Raw genomic sequence first — 9,112 nt, 5'->3', positions numbered from 1 at the left:
GTCACCAATGGCCTCTCTCTTGAAAAACCATATTGACACCATTCAACCCCCACTTTATTGTCCTCTCTGAGCATTTGACACGATGACCATTCCTTTCTTCCTGAAATAGTCTCTTCTCCTTGATCCCACTATAATCTCCTAGTTCTCTTCCTCTCTCACTGGTTGCTTCTCTGGGCTCCTCTTCCTAGGCTGATCTCATCATTGGCCTTCTTAGCACCTCACTCCACATTTTCACTTGGGGACCTCATCTGCTTTCATGCATCAAATGTCATTCAGGTGGTGGTGGCAGCTTCAAAATCTTTATCTCCAGCCCAGATTGGTCCCCTGAGTTTCAGATTAGACTATCCAAATGCCTTCTGCAAGCTCACTTGGATGCCTCATTGTTCACTTTAGATTCCAGAATACAGTTGAATTTATCATCCTTCCTCTCCCTTGTTCCCTGTCTAGGTTAATGGTATCACCAATCACTAGCTTCCCAAGGCAGGGATCAACCTTAACTTCTGCCTTCCTCACCCCCCATTTCTAAACCATAAGTCTTGTTGCTTCTCTTTCTTAATATTTCTCAAATCTATACACTTCCCTAATATGTTACCTATTCTCTGCCCGATCATCTCTTTCCCTGATTAATGAAAGTCTTTACATTAGACTCTAACTCCCAGTCTTGGCTCTCTCATCCCTCTTATGCCTTGCAGATTGACTTTTCTAATATATAAATTTATTCATTCTACTCCCCTGTCTAAAATACTCCAGTAGCATCTCATTGTCCTTAGAATAAGGCCCAACCACCTTTGCATGTCCATTTCACAAATTATATTAGATCAGTCTTAGCTAAGGGCAGGCGGTCTCATAGATGAGATTAGTTAAAGGCCAAAAGAGGCTAAATGTGACACAGCCTTTGTTGTCTTTCTACAAAATGCCAACTTACTAAACTGATAAAAGGCATTTCTTCCTTAAGAAGCTGGTTAGGGCAGGTAGCAATTTAAAATAATCTGCACTTTCTGGGAAATTTAGTGCAAGAACCCAAGCCTTTCCGGTATTTTTATTTTTTGCTATTCTTTTTCATTCAAATGTTCCCAAAAGTGTAGGTGAGACAATCCCTGGGCAAGCAGAGAAGACTCAGGATTCCACTCCCAGCTCTGGAGTAGGGTGTGATGTTAGGTGACCACCACTGGCCTCTGCCTGCCTCTAGGGCAGTGCTGTCTGATAGAACCCTGTCATCCCAGGAGTGTCCCCTCTCTGCGCTGTGACTACGGGACACGGACGTATAGGAAATGGTCCCTGCTTCTGGGAACTTCAGCTGGGCATCATGGTCAATGAAAACCTTGACATTTTTTCATTTCTCTGTCATTTTTTTTTTTTGAAAAGGCAATGCCAGTCCCCTGACATAGATAGATTCCATGACATTAACTAAAATAATCACCAGGGTACACTTTAAGCTTCATGAAAAATGATACAAAATAAATGAAATATATTATTAATACATGTGAGTTAATTCATAATCTACGTGGAGTTGGTTTTGACTATTTAAATGCCATATTGGCACAAACTGTGCCATTGGCTGTGACTACAGGACACGGACGTATAGGAAATGGTCCCTGCTTCTGGGAACTTCAGCCTTCACAGGCAAGTTGTTACCACAACAATTAAAACTGCAACAACTCAGAAATCTGTTTAAATCACTTTGGGAAGGTGAGATATTCCCTTCAATTCAGGTAAAGTCATCATAAATAAAGATAATAATACCTTTCCTTGCTTCCTCTCATGGTCATTGTGAGAGTCAGAAGGGATCATGTAGTTCAGTCACTGAACGAATATGGCTGTGCCTCTTATGTGCCTACGATGCACCTTCAATGAGTCCAGTTCTGTTGGGTTTGGAGGATACTGACACGGTCCCTGCCCTCATGGGTGGAAGTGCATTGTTGGGGTTACTATGGTCTTGTCTCTTCATCCAGACCCGTTCCTTCTCGAAGCCCAGGCCGTGACTGAGCAAGCAGCATAGTTCAGGAATTGAGAGCATCCATGTTGCAACCCAACTGCACTTCTCAAAGTGTGACTGGCTAATTACTAACCTCGCTTTGCCCCTTGATTTCATCATTAGTAAAATGAGGATACTAATACCTATCATTTGAGGTTGTTAGTATCTACAATGATACAAGCATAATATGCAAATTGACCATCTGGACTACCACGCTATGACAGACACTGGCCCCAGGTCAGCCAAGGCTGGTGGGATGCGATTGGTCGGGGCGGCCATCGCCCCATGATAGCCCCGCAGAGGGAGGCCCAGGCTACCTGGCTGGCGGCGCTGCGGTGGGTGGGTGGGGCCTCCCTCTGTGGGCCGATCCATCGCAGGGCTCCGGGACTGTGAGCTTAACTCATTGCCAGACAACCTAGAAGTATTAACTACTGTTAGGATTTCCTCTCTGCTTATCCTCCTCCAACTCCTTCTCCAGAGCACTTCCCCACAGAACTATGCTCAGCAAAGTCACAGAACCTGGCGCGCAGAAGGGAATTTTACCCAAAATGAAGCACAGCGACATGAGAACACTGGAGGAAGCAACACAGGCTCCGCGCTCCCATGTGCCCGGTTCCCCGCGGCGCTGCATCAGGGCGCGCTGGCCCAGCCAGCGGAACTAATTGCCTGACAAAAAGCCAGCCCTGCGACTTGGGCTCCGAAATTGAAATCACCTCAACCCCGTTCTGATCACTCCACAAACAAATTATAGGCAGATCAATGTTGCTCCTCCAGGCTTTGCACGCCTGTTAATTTTGTGCAGGCGCTTTGTCAAGATGCACTAGAGGACAAATGCTTCGGAGGACAGTGCAAGCGCTAGAAGCGTGAACAGTATAACCGGCCAAGCATTAGAATGTTTCTGATATTTGAGTACAAATCCTCCTTCTTGTCCATAAACCCTTGTCGCAAATACAAAGAACACCTGGTATAGGAGATGCCGGTTTATCTGGCAGGCTAGGAGTCTCCATTAATTCTAATTCTTTTTATTTCTTTCTCTCTCTCCCAGCCCAGTAACCCGCCCCCCGCCCCTCCCCCCCCCCCCAAACCTGTAGCAATTGAAGGTGAAATAAGAACAGAAGAGTACAGGAGCTGATGATGATGATGATGAGTGTGTGTGTGTGTGTGTGTTTGGAGGTGGGGGCGGGGCGGGTAGTACCAAGAAAGCAGGGACAGAACGAGCAGAGGCCCCTGTTTTAAAGCTCTGGTGAGCCAGTGTGCCCCCACATGTATGCCACAAAAGCAAAGGCTATTTTGTTATTTTCTGCTGGAAACAGCAACACCAGATCCTCTGGGAGCTGTGAGAACCTTAAGAGCAAGAATTCCAACCTGGGCTCCAGGAATGGGTGTCAGTGGTTGTTCCAAAACCCCCTGGCAGAGTTTTCAAAAGTGTGTGAACTTAGCTGCTTTATTCTGGTGGCATAAGTTCGGAGAATTCGGAAGCTCTAAAACCACACTGTTCAATCCATTAGTCACCAGCCATCTGAAGCTGCTGAAATATACTAGTAGCTATTCCAAACTGAGATGTGCTGTGTCAAATGCACCCGGTTTTGACTTAGTATGGGGGAAAAAAATGTAGGCTATTTCATCACAGCTTTATATTCATTACATATTGAAATGGGAATATGTTGGATATGTAGGGTTAAATAAAAACATTATCCACTCATTTCACCTGTTTCTTTTTACCTTTTTAATGTAGCTACTAGAAATTTAAAATGTTCAAATTTGCTACTGTAGTGCACATTATAGATTGCCCAGCAATCTATTTTTTGTTTGTTTGTTTGTTTTATTGTCTGAAGTTTTACATATGTCTCCTTTTTCCCTATTGACCCTCCTCCCCTCTCCCCCCGCCAGCCATTCCCAACCCGGGCAAGCCCCAACCGCCCCAGTGACTGTGTCCATTGGTTATGTTAATATGCATGCATACAAGTCCTTTGGTTGCTCTCTAACCCCCACCCCCTCCCCAGCAATCTAGTTTTAATAAGCCCTGTTTGAAATGAACCAAGCACATGCTCACATAATGTGATTCCCATGCATGCTAAAGTTTAAGAACCACTAGACTAATGACCACTGGACTATAAAAACGAAAATGTACTCATTGATATCAGAAATTGAGCTGTCATATGTGAATGTGACCCTTGTCCCCCGCGGTTCAGGGTTCCGGCTCTGGAAGAGGGGCCGCATGCAAATGTAAGAGACGAAACAAGAAATAATAATTTGGAAATTGGGGAGCCAGGAGGAAGCCCATCCCAAGAGGAAGGACTCCAGTTGGGCTCTGGCCTTGCCATCCTTTTATTCAATTTGGGATACACCTATAGCCCTTAGGCAGGCAATTTCCAGTAACAGACAGACTATCTTATCAGTAAGGATTTACATGACTATCTGGTGGGGAAGTTGCTTCAGCTACATTGTCTGGACTAAACAGTGGGTGCATAGCCCTGACCTATGCCAGCGCTCAAGGGTCACCAGCATTCCCAGCTCCTTGTCCACACCTCTCTGCTAGAGAAGACAATAGGCAGTTTCCCACAGTCGTATGGAACAAAACTCTCACATTATGAAGACTAGTGCAATCTTTCCCTCAGAGGCAACTCTGGGAAGCTGAGTGTTAATGAAAAGGTTGCTTAGTGAGCCTGAAATCAAAGCAAAGAGAGTCAGATGTATGATTCAAACTCTTCCCTTCTGTTTTTATTTCCATTTCAACCCCTCCTCCCTTGTGAAGATGAGCTCGTCCTTGCTGAACTATAGCAGGTGGTAATGAGAGGAACCTAAAGAACCGACTTCGGTGTGAATTCATTGCACTTTTGGGGGGATGGGTGGGTGGTGGGTGTAGAGATTTTCCAGGTACAGAGCTCTGTTCCAGTCGGGTTAGTCTGGCACTTTCCCACGGACGAGGGGCGCGGGATTATATTTTTATTTAAGGACTTACAGGTGAAACAATGTTCAGACTGTGCACAGAGAGACTGTCCGTGCAGAGCCTCTCAGTCTACTGAGGAGGCTTAGAGACGGAGGAAGCACGCACCGCGGTCAGTAAGGCCGCCAGGTGCAGAGCCCGGAACGGGCCTGCAGTTGACTTGCCTTTGACTAAATGTTCCTCTCCTGGGATTGTTCTGGTTTCCACTTGACCAAACATTTTGAGCAGCTGTTGTGCAGCTCTGGTCACCACTCGGACAGAACCGGGAAGCTTGGCTTTTAATGTCTCCCCCACCTCGTGGAGTCCGCCTGTGTGCACACCCGCACTGCGTTTAGTATCTGAGCACAGCTAGAGTTTGCGTGGTTTTTAGGATGAGTATTAAGGATGTGGTTTTAAAATTCATGTTATTTAACCCGCCAATCAAATGAAAAGGGATCCAGGCGACAGAAAAAAAAAAAAATTGATACAATTGCTGCCATCTCAAGCCATTTACACAGTCCACTTGTGGAATGTATTCTACCAAATCCCAAATTGAAATTCTCTGAAGTTAATGGTAGTAACAAATAGACATCATAGATTTGCCAACACTTGATTTATAGACACTGTTTATGACCAAAATAGTCATTATGGTCCCCAGAAGTGTCCAGCAGATAGACCTCTTTATGAGCTGATTTGCTACACAATTCCTTCTTAACTCCTTTTCCACTGAGGGAAAAGCTAACAAGTCCACGGCTAATCCTTCCTTGATTACTTCCCTTACATATGGATTTTCTTCTTATAATAGAATTAGGAGTTCCTTTCAGTGATGCACTGAAATTCAGTCTTTGCAAAGATCTCTGTACAACCAGTGCCCTTGGCTTAACGCACTTTTAAAATCCCAAGGACACAGAAACAAGGCACTCTCCATCTTTTGCATCTTATTGGTTATGTGATTTATCTGGACACATTCACCAAAATTTCCATCTTGTTATACTTTTTATTTGCATTAACTCATCTTAATGTTAAAATATTTCCAGCTTTCATCTTCTTTCATATAGCTTTCTATAAAGCCCAACTTTGACTGGTAATTTTTAAACTTGACTTATATTTTTACCTTTAATAATTCTATTTCTGTCAGCTAACACCAGTTTAATTCTCTCCTTTTACATATAAGTTTCCCCTTTCCTTCAATAACCCTTACACATGATCCTGTATCCCTCATCAGTGCTGAGTAGACACTGCAATGTTTTCTGCTTTGTGTTGATCACCTACTCCTTTTTGTGTTTTAATATGTTTTTATTGATTTGAGAGCAAGAGGAAGGGAGAAGGAGAGAGAAAGAAAAATTGATAGGCTCCTACCTGTACACCCCCACAACCCAGGCCTGTGCCCTGACCGGGAACCAACTGACGACCTCTTGGTGCATGGGATGATGCCCAACCAACTGAGTCACACCAGCCAGGCTGATCATACTTCTGATTGCTAGGTTTTTCTCTTGGAAATGTTAACATCATCTATTATATTTTAGCTGACTCTAAAGCTCTTCCTACCGTTGGCTTTGAAAGAGTACTATCTTCAAGATGCCATTGCTATTACCAAATCTTAAAACTGGTGTTAACTTTTTTCACTCAATTCTCAGTTTTCCAAGAGCCTCTCTGGCACATCTGTATCTCGTCTACGTCCCTATCTTCTCTCTTTACATCTACAATAAAATAAAAGTCCACATTCATGATTTTGATCCTTTGGTTCTACATGTTCTTAAGTGCTCTTCAGATTTCTGTGTGTAAAATTAGAAAAAAATCATGCCGTTCCTTATGTGTGTATTGCACCTTCTCAAAGGAGGTGGACGGAGATAATAATTAACTTCACATTTGTTAAATATGTATTAAAATGTCAGAGCATGAAAGTGAGGGACCCTGAACTTCAGCTTCACTAACCTCATAAAAAAACTACCTTTATATCTCATTAAAAAAAAAAAAAAAGATTGTAACAGTGGCCTGCCCAAGATTGCTCATTAGCTTGTGGTAGATCGCTGGCCTAAGCAGGCTAACTCCTGGTTCACTGTTTGTGTGTTGTTGTTTTTGTTTGTTTGTTTTTTTCAGTAGAGTTAACATTCCATCTCATCATGGGCAAGGGCATTAGTTTTCACAAAAATAGTAGCATTTGTTTTTGTTTTTCTCAATTAGTGAGTCATGTTTGCCATTGAATTTCAAGCCAATGCCTACAAAAAATGAAAAATTGATAAGCAGTATTTTTGGCTCTTTCCCCTCTAGCCAGTGTTCTTCTGCTATCTTTGTTCTTCTGTGGATGAGAAAGGAGAGCAAGATTCTGCTGTTACAGATAAGTTGTGTACACAGCAAAGCACCTTGTAAGGAAAACATCCTTTCCTTAAAACAGCACACCACTTACAAATCAAAATACAGGAAAGTTGGAAATTAAGCTAGAACCCAGAACATCACTTTAAAATACCATTTTCACAGTCGTGATTGTTAAAACCTTGCAGTTTGTGAAATTATTTTTTTCTTCAACGGGAATGCCTTGACTCATGAAACATTCCAATGTAATTTCACCATCCACTATCTTTTAACCCAGGTGCACAGTTAACTGAGTGGTCAATTGATCAAATAAGAGCTGACTGGCCAGAAAGTTCCTCTGAGGTTTGTAGATGGAAAATGAACTGTTGAATCTTTCCACTGCAGGTTAAATGCCACACAAATTATTCATGATCCTGCTGGGAGGCTTAGTGAGTCCATAAATCATAGGAATGCCTCAGTGTTAGTTGCTCATATCAATGAAATCTGACTTGCTATGGTTGATGGTGGGGCTAGAGAGAAACAAGAGGATCTGATGTCAGGAGCAGTGTGATTAAACCAGAGTCTTCCAGATCTACGGCTGTTTTTACTCTGACACATGCCATTTCTTTTTCTACTGTAACCTGCCACTGTGCTCGTCTTGATGGTAAAAGGACGGGCGGTTAAAACCTAAAATAAAGTGGCCTTCCTCTCGGTCAGTGAAGCACGCACACACAACCCTAGAGAGTGTTCAGCCAGTCTTCGCTTCTGGTCAGTGAAAAAATTCCTAGCCCCGGCAAGGCCAGGTCAATGTCACATCTCTAGGCTGTTGGTACTGGGTCTTGGTCCAGTCTTTTGAGCAGAACCTCCCAGTTAACCTGCCATCAGAAGATTCCTCTTATTCCCTCTGAAGTATGGTAGCAACCATCTCAGGTAGAAACTGTAGTTTAACTCTAACCCTGTTGTTTGGCTTAACAATACAAAAGTTATTTTGATTTTCTGGATTGTATAAATCATCCCATTCGATTGAATGACTATCCCATTGATTGTGATCTTACTGGTTTTAGAAAGCACAGTCTTCTGTACCTGGGAAACAGGAGAGCACAATTATCCTACATTGTTTTAGTGGCCACAGATAATGCGTTCCAGTTGACTCAGTGGTCCCAAGACCAGGACAGCACAATTACTCTAAATTGCCTCGATGGCTCTAGATAATGAATTCCTGACAACTCAGTGGTCTTGAGACCTGAGGGCTCTAGATAATGTGTTCCTGTCAACCCAGCGGTCCCAGATAATGTGTTTCTATCAACTCAGTGATCCGGAGATCCAAAACTGTAATTAACATGCTTAATTCTGCTTCTGTAAACTGCTTTTTTGCGAACCAGGTTCCTCATTCCAAACCCTGGGATGTAATCAATACCTTTGTGATTTTTGCCTATATAAACCTGGTTTTTCAACCATCTTGTTACTATGAAATTTGGGAATGACCCCTCATAGTCCCGGATTGCAATAAATGTGACTCTTTGATTCGACTTCTTGAGGCGTCCTTCTGTGATTCGCAGGGTACATTACAACACCTCCTCCTCACACCCTCTGTCTCTCCCACCACCCCCAGGTTCTCAGTCCTTTTCACCCCCACCCCCCACCCCTTTCCCTCACGAAGGTCCTGCCTTTCCTGTGTCTTACCTCCATTGTGAGTTCTAAGTCATTTTGTGTCTTTGTCTATGTCCATGAATGGGTAGGATAGTGAGGGGTCAATTCACATCAGCATTGCAGTAAAGGAGAGGAAGGAAGTCCTCAGATAAAGGATCTGAAAGACAACTAGCACAATGATTAAACCCCAGCCACCTTACCTCCTGCAATATATCTTGCTAAAAATATCTGTCTCCTTCCTAGCTTTGCATTATATCCTGAGGGTTCAC

This window comes from Myotis myotis, unplaced genomic scaffold (genome assembly GCF_014108235.1).
Source record: "Myotis myotis isolate mMyoMyo1 unplaced genomic scaffold, mMyoMyo1.p scaffold_m19_p_1, whole genome shotgun sequence".
NCBI lineage: Eukaryota > Metazoa > Chordata > Mammalia > Chiroptera > Vespertilionidae > Myotis > Myotis myotis.
Note: the sequence above shows the minus strand (reverse complement) of the source record.